Below are 13,143 nucleotides of genomic sequence, written 5' to 3'. Positions count from 1 at the left end.
AAGTGTTTTTGTCTGAGGAATAACTTATTTTTGGGAGTTGCTGTAGTGGTCTCCATAGTCTTAACTGTTGAAAGGCTAAAACTGAATTATATGACCAGATTACCAAAGGAATATTGTTCTCCTCCTCTAGGGTCAGTGTAGCAACGTGCAAAGCGCAGCCTTTGTATAGGGAAGACCTATAAGTTCAGGCTCCATTTGCCACAGACCTCGGTAATTTGTCATCTGCTATGAGTGACGGTTATCACTGGCATGTCTACGTTGCAACCAACACTCTACCACCATTTGTGATCAAGGGTATTATACAAACAAAGCTCCACTATCCTGCGTAAGGCTAGGTGGTAAGTTTAGGAAACAGCATGGCACCTCTTCAAAAAAGTTTAACCTCAGTCAAACTAATTTTTGCAATTAGTGCTGTGGTCTCCAACAGTTAAATAAACTTTCCGCAATCAAAACTATTTTTTGCGGTTAGTGCTCTGTGGTCTCCAAGGGTTATATACCAGAGCATTCAGTAGATTGTCTATTCCAGGACAACAGTCTGCAACCAAGCACAACTTAAAAAGTTCTGCTGAAGGACCTCGTTGATCTGGTCCTCCCTTTTGAGCTGCCCTGCACTGGTCAGGAATGCACAAAGTACCAAAACTGAATGTTGTACTGTTTGGATTTAGTTTCAGACAGGGTTTAATATCCTCCCTATGGCTAGAACAAACCAAAGAACTCGGTTCTGAAATTGCTTGTTATCTAAGAATGCTAGAGAAATTGCCTCGCATTATAGGTTCTAGGGATGGAGACAATGAAAAATATTCTAGGTTTCAAATACTGAGGCAGTGAATACCATGGGTTGCTGGTTAAAGTCTTACTATTAGCACATCTGTAATTGAAAAATTTTGCATTTTCAAATCTTGCTAAATCCAACTCGATGGTGGAAACCGATAAATACTACTATTTGTTCCAAACTAAATTCAAAAATCTATTGCCAGTGCTTGAGAGTCCACACAGAGCTACATATAGCAGAAACTTGTGTCTCTTTTGTAGCAACCTGCTATGTTTGGAGATCCAAAACTTCTGATAAGATCTCTGGTTCATTCGGTATGCAGGACTCTGCCAGGATAAGGCATCAGCCACTACGTTAAGTGAAACGGACAGATGGAATAGGGAGAGGAACACATTCCTCTCCAGAAGAAACTTCAAAGTATGGAGGGTTAATGCACTGAGGGGTCTCTAGTAGGCTTCCCCTTTCCCGACACAAGACTGCCACTCAGTTGTCTATGAAGACCTTTGCGTGGGAGTTCCTTCTTGAACCTATTCTCTTCAAATGTCAGGAAGACCATGAGTTCAAACACATTTAAGTGAAATGTAGATTAAGGGGACCATTTCCCAAATACAAAGTTCTCCTCTTTATGACCACCCCAGCCTGACCTAGAGAAGTGAAAGAATAATCTTGGAAACCAGGGGAGGGGCCAGCGTTACAGATTTGGCAAATCAATTTGCCATTTCCCAAGACCTGAGAATTTCTCTTGCATCAACTGGGCAGCTACAATTGGCCTGAAAGACCTTCTGAGCTGCCCTTCACACCCAATTGATATCTTTCAACTGGTTCTTAAACACCAGGCCAACTATAGAAGCAGGAAGTCTCAATCTTTTAAAGTCACTGCCTGAAAGAGATGTGACTTCAAAGAAAGAATTATTTGCCAAGATGCTATTGTAAGGCTTAGTGTGGCTTTCACCATATTCTATTGGGATCTAACCAATGAAATATCCCTCTTGAAATTAGTATTCAATTTGCAAAGTTAGTCTGGAAATCAGAACCTGCAAGAGCTGAATTTCTTATTTGTAATATAAATCTTTGTCTCCACCCGAATCAGACAATGGTCTGAACTTAATGCAACTGCAATACAGTAGTTTGATCACTACTATTACTAGCTTGGTAAACTCTCTTGGGTCAATGTTGAGGCTGAATGGCATTGCTTTGAACCTATACATCCCACTCTCAAGCCAAAATACTAGGTAAGGTCAAACTGGTGGGCAATTAGGATGTGCCAATAGGCGTCTTTTAGATCCGTAGCACAGGTCCAAGCCACTCGGTGTAGTAATTGGCGGATATGTTTGATGGTCATAATTTTGAATAGATTACACCTGGTGGTTTTTGTTGAGGAGAGAGAGGTCAAGAATAACTTCACTCTGGTTAGTCTTTCTTTGGTACACTGAATAGTCTGCCCTGGAATTTTAGAAACCTTCACCTTTCAATTATTCCTTTCTTTAGCATCTTGCTTACAAATGAGTCTAGTTTCAACACCCTGGCCAGATGGAACCTGCAATGTGGAGGTGGTTTTATTATCCACAACCAACAGAGGCCCTTGGAGACTGTGTTATGTTCCCACCGAGGAAGTCCACTATTCCCGAACATGGAGACGACCCCCAACCTGAAGCTGCTCATTAATGAGAGACTGGGCTCTACTTGGTTTACTGGCTCCTATTTTTCCCTTGGATCTCCAGTTGCCTCCTCTTGCCCAAAACTACAAATTTGACTAACCCTGGTATATGGGCTCCCCTTTAGAGGGATAACTATGCTGCTCCACTCCACCAGATGAAACCTCATTGTTGGTTGAAGATTGGAATGGGAAACAGGAGCTGCTGGACTCAGTGGGATTTTTTAGGAACCTGCTGTGAGAACTTATAGGAGGTGGTCTTATGTATGGGAGTTTTCTTCTTTTAAAATGAAGGCCGATACCCTTCCCTTCACTTCTCCGGAAGTGACGTGACCATTGTCTCCATGCTGGCTTTGGGTTCATTCACAAGAGTTTGGAGGAAGAGAAATTTACACGTAAATTCCTAAACCTCCACTTTCTCCAGAACATGGAGCCTTACCTTGTACTTTGCCCTAATATTATTCTGGAATGCTTAGTAAACAAGCTTACATAAATTTAATATCACTGAAATGGCAGTTTCTGAAATGAGGCACTCTCTCTATTGGGCCCTTCTGATTTGTATCATTCTATTAATCCAATTATGATTGTGGCTTTGTAATTATAATAATTTTCAGACATTTAAGGATTAAATAAATTGTTCCTACCATGTTATCCTAATCTCTTCACCACTTGAGATAAATGATTAAATTTCAGGTTGCAATACGATAAGGATTTTAAATTTATTAATCTGGAGTATTTAACCAAGCACTGGGGCCCATGAAGCCCTAGTGCAATTAGGAGTAAACACACCAGTTGCACTATGCAAATAATTGAAGAGGTTGGATAGCACAATAGAAGACAGCAGACATAGAGGAAAAGTAGAAAGATAATGCTCAAGAGCAACTAAGGGCCAAAAGGATGAGGCAAAGACCCTCAAGAATTACCTGCAGTACACCGCATGAGGTGCACAGACAGCACTACCCTGCTTATGGGGAATAAGACTATTGGTGTAGGTGCAAAACTTCTATATGTTTGTTTATAAGAAAATCTTGATGAATGGTAGATATATCCCTTGTTATGCTACTAAAGGATATGAATTTAAATTTGGTCAGTTTAACATATTTTGGCCTAATACCATTACAGTATAATAATCATACATACTGCAGTAAATTAAACTTGGCAGACCATACCAAATTAACTTTGCTGAAGATTAAAACTAATATTCCTTCAGGCATGTCAAGTTGTTCATTTTGGAGACTTTCAAGTTGTTGAACTTGCTAATCACATTAACATTGATAAGGAAAGGTGGATGCAGAACTTGAAAATAAAAAAAAATATCAAAAGTTACAATAATAGTTAGAAAACTTTTACTGCCATTATTACTGAAAAATACTTGGACTTTAAAGCTTGTTTATACAAGAATACCAGACCACAATAAGAAGCAGTAATAATCACCAATAATATCTGAAGCGGGAACACTGAGAAATCATCACTACCATGTTTGTAGTTCGAGCAAGGAACAGTGATACAGGCAAGTATAAGATTCCCTAAGTAAAATATTTTAATGCATGACATTTACCTGTTAAGTTTTTATTTCATTTTGTCCAACATAAATATTCTCCATGGCCACTGATCAGTAGCCATCATGCATTCATGTAACATAGTTAAACAGGTTCTCTTTGCCGTTCTTACCTTTGTTATTTACAAGGTTCCTGGGCAATTTCCTTTATTTTTATTTTAATCTTGCAGCTCATCATGAGAATTATTTTTTACTGCTCTGACTGGAAATGAGCAAATAACTCCTGAGCCCAAAGTTTGAATGAGTATAGTACATATGTCTCTATGTCTCTACATAAGTGTTCAACTTTGTCTACTGAATGAGTAGAGACCATGGTGCTAAGCTAATCTTGTAGAATTGTTTTTGCCAGATCCATGCTTTTGGCTTAAGCACTTTTGGTGTCATCGTTGATCATTCCAGCTACCTATCCTTTTCTGGTAATAATGTTTACCCGGTTGTGGGCGCAATATTACAACTTTAGGCACTCTCTTGTTTTGGCAAAATGTAGCAATTACAATACTGCAGTAAGGTTTTCTTTTTAAATTTTGCTGATTTTCATGGCAATGGTAGTAGGTTGGCCAAGGCACCAGCCACCCATTGAGATACTACCTCTAAAGAGTTATTGGGTCCTTTGACTGGCCAGACAGTACAACATTGGATCTCTCTCTCTAGTTACGGGTCATTGAATCTTTGCCGACATATACACAGAATAATCTGGCCTATTCTTTACACATTCTCCTCTTTCCTCATACACTTGACAACATTGAAATTACCAAATAATTCTCCTTCATTCAAGAGGTTTACTACTGCACAGCAATAATGGCTCAGTGACTACTTTCCTCTTGGTAAGGGTAGAAGAGACTCTTTAGCTAAGGTAACCAGCTCTTCTAGGAGGAGGACAATCTAAAATCAAACCATTGTTCTCTAGCCTTGGGTAGTGCCATAGCCTCTGTACTGTGGTCTTCCACTGTCTTGGTTAAAGATCTCTTGCTTGAGAGTACACTCCGCCACACTATTTTAACTTATTTCTCTTCCTCTTGTTATTTTGAAATTTTATAGTTTATATATGAAAGGTTTATGTTAATGTTATTATTGTTCTTGATCTTCTCTAATAAATTTTCCTCATTTCCTTTCCTTACTGGGCTATTTTCCTTGTAGCCCTTGGGCTTATAGCATCCTGCTTTTCCAACTAGGGTTGTAGCATAGCAAGTAATAATAATGATATTGTATTGCACTGGACTGAAAACATTACGGAATTATTATGATTATTACTTGTTAAGCTACAACCCTAGTTGGAAAAGCAGGATGCTATAAGCCAAGGGGCTCCAATAAAGAAAATAGCCTAGTGAGGAAAGGAAAGATGGAAAAATAAAATAATTTAAGAACAGTAACAATATTAAAACCAATATTTCCTATATAACCTACAAAAACTTTAACAAAGCAAGAGGTAGAGAAATGAGATAGAATAGTGTGCCCAAGTGTACCCTCAAGCAAGAGAACTCTAATTCAAGTCAGTGGAAAACCATGCTACAGAGGCTATGGCACTACCCAAGACTAGAGAACAATGGTTTGATTTTGGAGAGTCATTCTCCGAGAAGAGCTGCTTACCATAGCTAAAGTCTCTCTTCTACCTTTACCAAGAGGAAAGTAGCCACTGAACAATTACAGTGCAGTAGTTAACCCCTTGAGAAAAGAATAATTGTTTAGTAACCTCAGTGTTGTCAGGTGTATGAGGACAGAGGAGACTATATAAAGAGTAGGCCAGACTATTCGGTGTGTATGTAGGCAAGGGGAAAATGAACCGTAACCAGAGAGAAGGATCCAATGTAGTACTATCTGGCCAGTCAAAAGACCCAATAACTCTGTAGCGGTAGTATCTCAACTGGTGGCTGGTGCCTTGGCCAACCTACTGCCATTGCCATGAAAATCAGCAAAATTTTTATAGAAAATGTACTGCTGTATTGTAATTCCTGCACTTTGCCAGAACAAGGGAGTGCCTAAAGTTGTAATATTGCGTCCCATATTGCCTACCATTTTACTCCCAGACATAACTAAAATGTCTAATATAAAATCATTTAAGTGGATAAGGATAATTTGATGTATAAAAACAACTTACAAAGTTGTTTAGGCTTGGAGGACAATAGGTCTTTAGTTGGTTGATAGGGAAGTAAAGATGTACAGTGATCAAGCTAAAAATGCTGAATTTTAATATTTCAACATAAAAAGAGACCTTGTTTTCATAGTTTTTAAATTTTGACAATATTCATTCTGCCATTCAATAAACTATATTACATTATGTTTTTTGGGGGGGCGGAGGGGGGGACTTAAACATTATTACATGACCACAAAATTACACTATCATCAAAGATTTCTTCCTTGATGTAGACACACTTTTTAGTCTTGTCCTACCTCCAGTTCTACTTTCTTTCTATCCCCCAGTTGCACTTTGGCTTTGAATGGCCTCCCAGGCCCAGGAAGTGGGCTATTGGTCCAAATTCTATAAATCAAATCAACCCTTGAAGAGAAGTACTAAATCAGGGAGGTTGTTCAGTACAAATTTATTAGTGTACTTTACTCTAAATAGTAAAATAAAAAAGTTTCAAAAGAACTCACGAGTAAAATCTTCTAAAACATAAAAAACATACTACTGTAGTGGATATAGGATTAAGCAACCTTTGCATTACCATCATTGTAGATTTAAATCATAATACTATGTTGTATAAGACCAAATACAACAATAAAAAAGGGATTTTGACGTAGGAAAAATCTATTTCTGGGCGAGGGACCTGTGCCGCCCAGTGAATAAGCTCCATTTAAGCACTTATTCTTAGGTAATTTACTGCTAAATATACCAGAGAAAAAATGTAAAGGAGTGCTAGGTTAACTAGCTCGCTCACCTATTGGTGTCGGTATAAAATTGGGCGTATAATCCAGAGGTCCCGCACTATTTAGATTAATCCACGACAGAGAACCCCAATAGAGGAGAGCCGTTCAACCTCACTCGGTACTACTACAATGCATCCGCTCAGAACCCAACTCCTTAGCACCCAAAGTTTGGGGACTCCAAGGGAGAGGAGCTGGGAGGGTTCACTGGGCGGCACAGGTCCCTCGCCCAGAAATAGATTTTTCCTACGTCAAAATCCCTTTTCTGGGCTCGAACCTGTGCCGCCCAGTGAATCTATACAAGAGAAAAATGTCACCAAACTTGCAAAATAAAGGAAAAAACATAAGCGTAAGAGAAATACAGGATGCTTTAATCAGAGATGAATACCAAAAAACAATTATAAGGGTATCTTAAATATGAACATAAATCCAATAAGGTAGGTATAATAATGCCGTGAGTGATAATATATACAGATACTCAGGAGCATAAAATTTACAAATATAATAACAGTATTCAGGTGCGAGACCAACGAATACAATAGGGTATAAATGAGGCAGGTAAGAGGGAGAGATAAAGAGTCAAGGCATTAACCTGTGAGTTACTCGGGAGTAACTACGCTCCCTGCGGCTACTGTAGAAAATTTTAGGGCTTCCAAATGTTTAAGGTAGTGTTTCTTGAACACTGACGGTGATTTCCACCCTGTATACCTGGAAAGGTCTGTAAAATTCATGTGGTGAAAGAAGTTCACCGAGGTGGCAACCGCCCTGATATCATGTGCAAGAGGAAAAGAGTCAGGGTTAGCTTGTTTAATAAAATACAAAATTTGTTGCCTGATCCCTTTAATAGTAATGGTACCGCCTTGTTCTCTAACGAATAGAGGCCCCGAGGAGTTAGATGAGGTCCGGGATAGATAAGACCTAAGAGTAGTGACAGGGCACAGCGACGGATCTTGCGTGAGGGGAACAATTTTCCAGGAGGTCCATCTGTTTTGAGGGTCTTCATTCTTAGCCAAAAAGAATTTGTTAGGAGAAAGAAGGACCTCTCCTGAAGGCAGAAAGTCAATATGACCCGGGTCTCTCGACAAGGCTGCCAATTCAGAAATTCTTGCCCCGGAAGCCAAGCTCACTAGGAAAAGTGTTTTCCTGAGAAGGGGCATGTAATCACAAGAACTGTTAATGGTATCAGAAGCCAATTTGAGTACGTCATTAAGGAACCAGGTCACCGGGGTAGGACGAGTAACCGGTTTCAGTCTGGCACAAGCTTTCGGAATTGAAGCTAACAAAGAGTCGGTTAAGTCTATGTTAAAACCCACTAGGAAGATCTTTTTCAGAGCCGATTTAATAGTGGTGATAGTATTGGCTGCCAGACCTGATTCTAATAAAGATCTAAAGAAAGTGACTGTAAGGTTCAAGTTCATACAGTTCACGTCTGAGTCTATTAAAAATTTTGCCAACTTTTTAACTGCAGAGTCATACTGACGGATGGTGGAATCCCGTTTATCTGATTCTAGGAACAAGGTGTTTTGAGGATCAATATTGGCACCATGCATAGCCGCAAACTTCATAAAGTCCATAAAGTTAGGGCGCTCTGAATGTTTGAGAAAGCGTACACAACGCGTGTTTGTACTATCTGAGACAGAACCGGATTGGGTATCGGGTGAGGGTATAGTCTCAACTCCCGCAGGAGAGGATACCAGTTGCTCTTGGGCCAGTTGGGTGCGACCAAGGCTACTTGTCCCTTGAAGGATCTCAGTTTGTCTAGAACTTTCAGCAAAAGATTCACCGGGGGAAAGAGATAAATCTTTTCCCAGTTGTCCCAATTCTGTGACATGGCGTCTGTGGCGTAAGCCTGAGGGTCTAGATTGGGAGCCACATATACTCTCAATTTGTGGTTGGATTCCGTGGCGAAGAGGTCCACTTGGAGGCCGGGAACCTGAGAGAGAATCCACCGAAATGACTTTAGATCGAGTGACCATTCCGATTCTAGAGGGGAGGTCCGGGACAGGGCGTCTGCCACTACATTCCGGACTCCCGCCAGGTGGACAGCTGAAAGATGCCAACGGTTCGAGGCTGCTAGGGAGAATATGGCTACTAGAACATGGTTCAGAGGCCCTGACTTTGACCCGCCTCTGTTGAGGCAGCGGACCACCACTTCGCTGTCGAGGACCAGACGAAGGTGTTGTTTCTTGGGAAGAGCGAGACGTTTCAGGGTTAGAAGAACTGCCATGGCCTCTAGCACATTGATGTGAAAATGGCGGAACAAGGGAGTCCAAAGACCTTGAACTTTCTTGAGCTGAGAATAGCCGCCCCAACCTGATAGGGATGCGTCTGTGTGAATGATTAATTCCGGGGGCGGAAATCGAAGGGGAACTGACTTTGACAGACTGTTTGCTCTTGTCCAAGGAAGAAGTCTTTCCCGTAGAATGGGAGGAAGGCGGACTTTCCTGTCCCGGAGCTTCCGGTTCGCCCTCGAACGCCAGACACGATTGATATCTTTCAATTTTGCCTTCAGAAGAAGATCCGTCACTGAGGCAAACTGAAGGGACCCCAGAATCTTCTCTTGAAGCCGTCTGGAACTTACTTTGTCTTTGAGAAAGCGTTTGGTGTTCCTTGCAATCTCTAACCTCTTGGGTCTGGGAAGACACAGAGTATGAGATATAAGATCCCATTGCAGGCCGAGCCATTGGAACTTCGATTTTGGAAGAAGACGGGACTTCTTGAAGTTGATCTGGAAGCCTAGAGATTGAAGATAATGGATGACTTTGTGAGTGGCTTTTAGGCAATTTTGGGAGGTGTCTGACCAAATGAGCCAGTCGTCCAGATAGGCTACTACTTGAATCCCTTGATTCCTGAGTTCCTGAACAGCGACTTCTGCTAGCTTTGTGAAGATCCTTGGGGCAATGTTGAGCCCGAAAGGCATCACCTTGAAGGAGTAACTTTTGTCCCCTAAGCGAAAGCCTAGGTACGGACGGAAGTGTCTCGCTATCGGGACGTGATAGTAGGCGTCTGTAAGATCGATAGAGGTGGAGACGGCCCCACGGGGAAGTAAGGTCCGCACCTGCGAGACGGTAAGCATTCGAAACTTGTCGCATTGAATGGACAAGTTGAGAAGGGATAGATCTAAAATCACTCTTCTCTTGTCTGAATCCTTCTTCGGGACACTGAACAGCCGACCTTGAAACTTCAGATGTTTCGTTTCTTGTATGGCATTCTTTTGTAAAAGATCCTGGACAAATTCGACCAGGTCCGGAATGGAATGTTGACGAAATTTGTTCGGAGGAGGAGGTCCTTGAATCCAACTCCACCCTAGTCCCTTGGAGATGATACTGAACGCCCAGGGACTGAACCTCCATTTGTTGCGGAAGGCATAGAGCCTCCCCCCTACCTGCTGCACCTCAGTATTGGTTTGAGGAGTTGCCTCCACGTCCGCCTCGGAAGTTCTTTCCTCTGCGAAAGGCTCTTCCCCTGCCTTTGTTCTGGTTAGAGCCACGGTGGTAGCCTCTACCTCTACCATAACTCTGGGAAGAGCTATGAGCCTCGTAGGACTGGTTAAAGGCAGGGGAAGTGGCGGAGGCACCAGAAAGCTGGCTCTTAGGTAGCAGAACGGTGACATAGTCATCCGAAGGAGCCCGAGAGGTGGAGGGCTGTGCAGGGGCAACAGAAGATGGAGGAAGGGGCAGCCGGAAGTTGGATGAAGCACTCTGTTGTTGCCTGAACTGGGTGGAGGTATATGGTCTAAGCTTCTTCCTACCCCGGGCTTGATAATTTGCGGGGTCATACTTGCGTTTAGGGGTCAAACCCCAACGGGCTTTAAGGCTCTGATTAACCCTAGTGGCCTCCGCCAAGACTTCCTCTACGAGATCCTCGGGGAAGAGATTTGAACCCCAACAGGAGGACCGGATGAGTTTATTAGGTTCATGCCTAATCGTCGCCTCAGCTAGAACATGCTTGCGACATCTGCGTTTAGCAGTAGCAAAGTCATACAAGTCATAATATAACGACTGTAACGTAGCCTTGTTGAGAGACTTAAAAATACTCTCCGTATCGTAAGTCAAGGCTATCGACTCCGTGGATGTGGCCAGGTTTAGAGTACGGCCCACACGTAGGCGGGAATCATATTCCTGTTTAATGAGAGATTCCGGGAGACGGGGAAGCTTCTCACTAAACAAGACTGAGGCACAGTCTGCTGCAAGCTTGCCGGAGGTAAAGGTGGTATGGACGTTGTCCCAACACTCAATACCTGAGGGAAGAAGGAGGGAGATTGGATCCACCTCTCGGATGGGAGGCAAGGGCTTCTCCTCCAGAGCATATTGAAAGGCAAGCTCTGCCACCTTATTGACGCATGGAGTCAAGGTGGTCTTGTCCATTAAGAACATCGTAAAGGAGCTTTTATGAGGCGTCAGCATGGTGTTAGTGCAGCCGATGTCATTCAAAAATCTGGCCCAAACAGATTGGGCTTGCTCCTTCGGGAAGATGACCGTCTCTTTGGGGACCTTGTCTAATCGGACTAAAGCTTCCTCGGTAAGTCTGGCATAACCATGAAATGGAAATGCCAGACCCGGAGGAAAGAATTCAAAGTCCTCTAGAGGACGAGTGCCAAGGCCCTCCAGAGTCAACATTCCGTCTGAGAACGGGGAATGAAGAGCCATCCGCCAGGGGTTGTTCTTGGCAAACGGCGGGAGCTTAGAGGCATCCGGTATGAGAGAGCTTTGGACTCTCTCCGGAGCTCCTTGCTCTAAAGCCCCAATTCTCTGACCGAAGTTAGAGAACATCGTGTCCATCCTCGACTGCATCTCCGAAACCAGCTTTTCCTGCATCTCCGACACGATGCGAAGCATAGCTGATTCGGAAAGGCCCGGGCTAGCAGCAGGAGGGGCGGAAGGAACTCCCGGGTCGTGAGACTTAGAGGAGGAACCAGAGGTCTTTGAAGACGGGTTCGTACCATGTTTAGAGCCATGAGAAGTCTTGTGAGGCTTGCGAGCTTTGGGTAAGGTCCTTGAAGTAGACTTATCCTTAGGGGGAACCGGGTATGAACGTTGAGACGAATCACGGTCCCCAGAAAACCCAAGAAAGGAAGAGCGATCAGAAGAAGAAGAAAGAGCGGGGCTGAGGATAGGAATCTCAGCGCCGGACACACCTGCCTCACTTACCACCCTACCTGTATCCGGCTCGTCTAGCAACATTGGTTCGACGTCCAGGTTCATGGAGGCAACATTGTCCTCCAGACCTCCGGGGGCGTCCGATGGATCTTGCTCTGGGTCGATGAGACCCGTTATAGTGGCATCAATGTGGGCAATGATGGGAGCTGCCACATGCCTAGCCACAGCAGCTGAAGACTTGGCGTTGGGGTAAACCATGGTGCAGTAGTCCTCAGATAGGACGTACGGCCGCTTAGACTTTACATTCCGGGCAAACCCACCAATCCACACCTTCAGTGTGGCCCGAGCCGCAGACTTTTGCTCCGGGGATGCCTGAAATAATAGGGGGAATTATAAAAGGGAGACTCCCAATGGTCCTTCAAGACCATAGATATCTTACTAATAGTAAATAAAATAAGAAGGCAATATAGCCAACGGGACTCACCGAGTCAGATCCAAGGGTAGTGATGAGGTCGAAGCAAATCACACAGTTATCCGGGTGCCATACCACAACGTCTTCCAGTTGAACCCCACAAGGGGCGTGAGATCGGCAGACGGAGTGGCCACAAGGCTGGTGCAGAACAGCTGCACAGGCCGGCGTCAGACAATGCACCATCTGTAAAAAGAATAGTATATGAGAAACTGTAATTCTCTTAATTAGGGGCGGGTCTGGAGGACCCGGGCCTAACATAGGTCTAACACAAGATTAGAGCTTAACTGTACTATTCTTTTAAGTAGGGGCGGGTCCGGAGGACCCGGGCCTAACATAGGTCTAACACAAGATTAGACTGTAGAAAATAAAATAATTTTTTTTTTTTTTTTTTTTTTTTTTTTTTTTTAGGGGCGGGTCCGGAGGACCCGGGCCTAACATAGGTCTAACGCAAGGTTAGAGCTTAACTGTAATATTCTTACATAGGGGCGGGACCGGAGGTCCCGGGCCTAAACATAAGTCTAACTTGAAACTAAAGTATAGCCATCCATTCCGGTCAAGCCGGGAGCATAAAAAAGGATGCAATAACAAGGAATTAAGACACATAGTGTCTGATTTCCCGGGGTGGGGTAGACCCCGGGCCGGGAAATAAAGGTATATTCAATACCAATTCCTTTAGAGACTCCGGGGTAGAGATCTGTCATATATAATCATCATAGGAAATGTTAT

This window comes from Palaemon carinicauda, chromosome 23, assembly GCF_036898095.1.
Source record: "Palaemon carinicauda isolate YSFRI2023 chromosome 23, ASM3689809v2, whole genome shotgun sequence".
In the NCBI taxonomy this organism is placed as follows: Eukaryota; Metazoa; Arthropoda; class Malacostraca; order Decapoda; family Palaemonidae; genus Palaemon; species Palaemon carinicauda.
Note: the sequence above shows the minus strand (reverse complement) of the source record.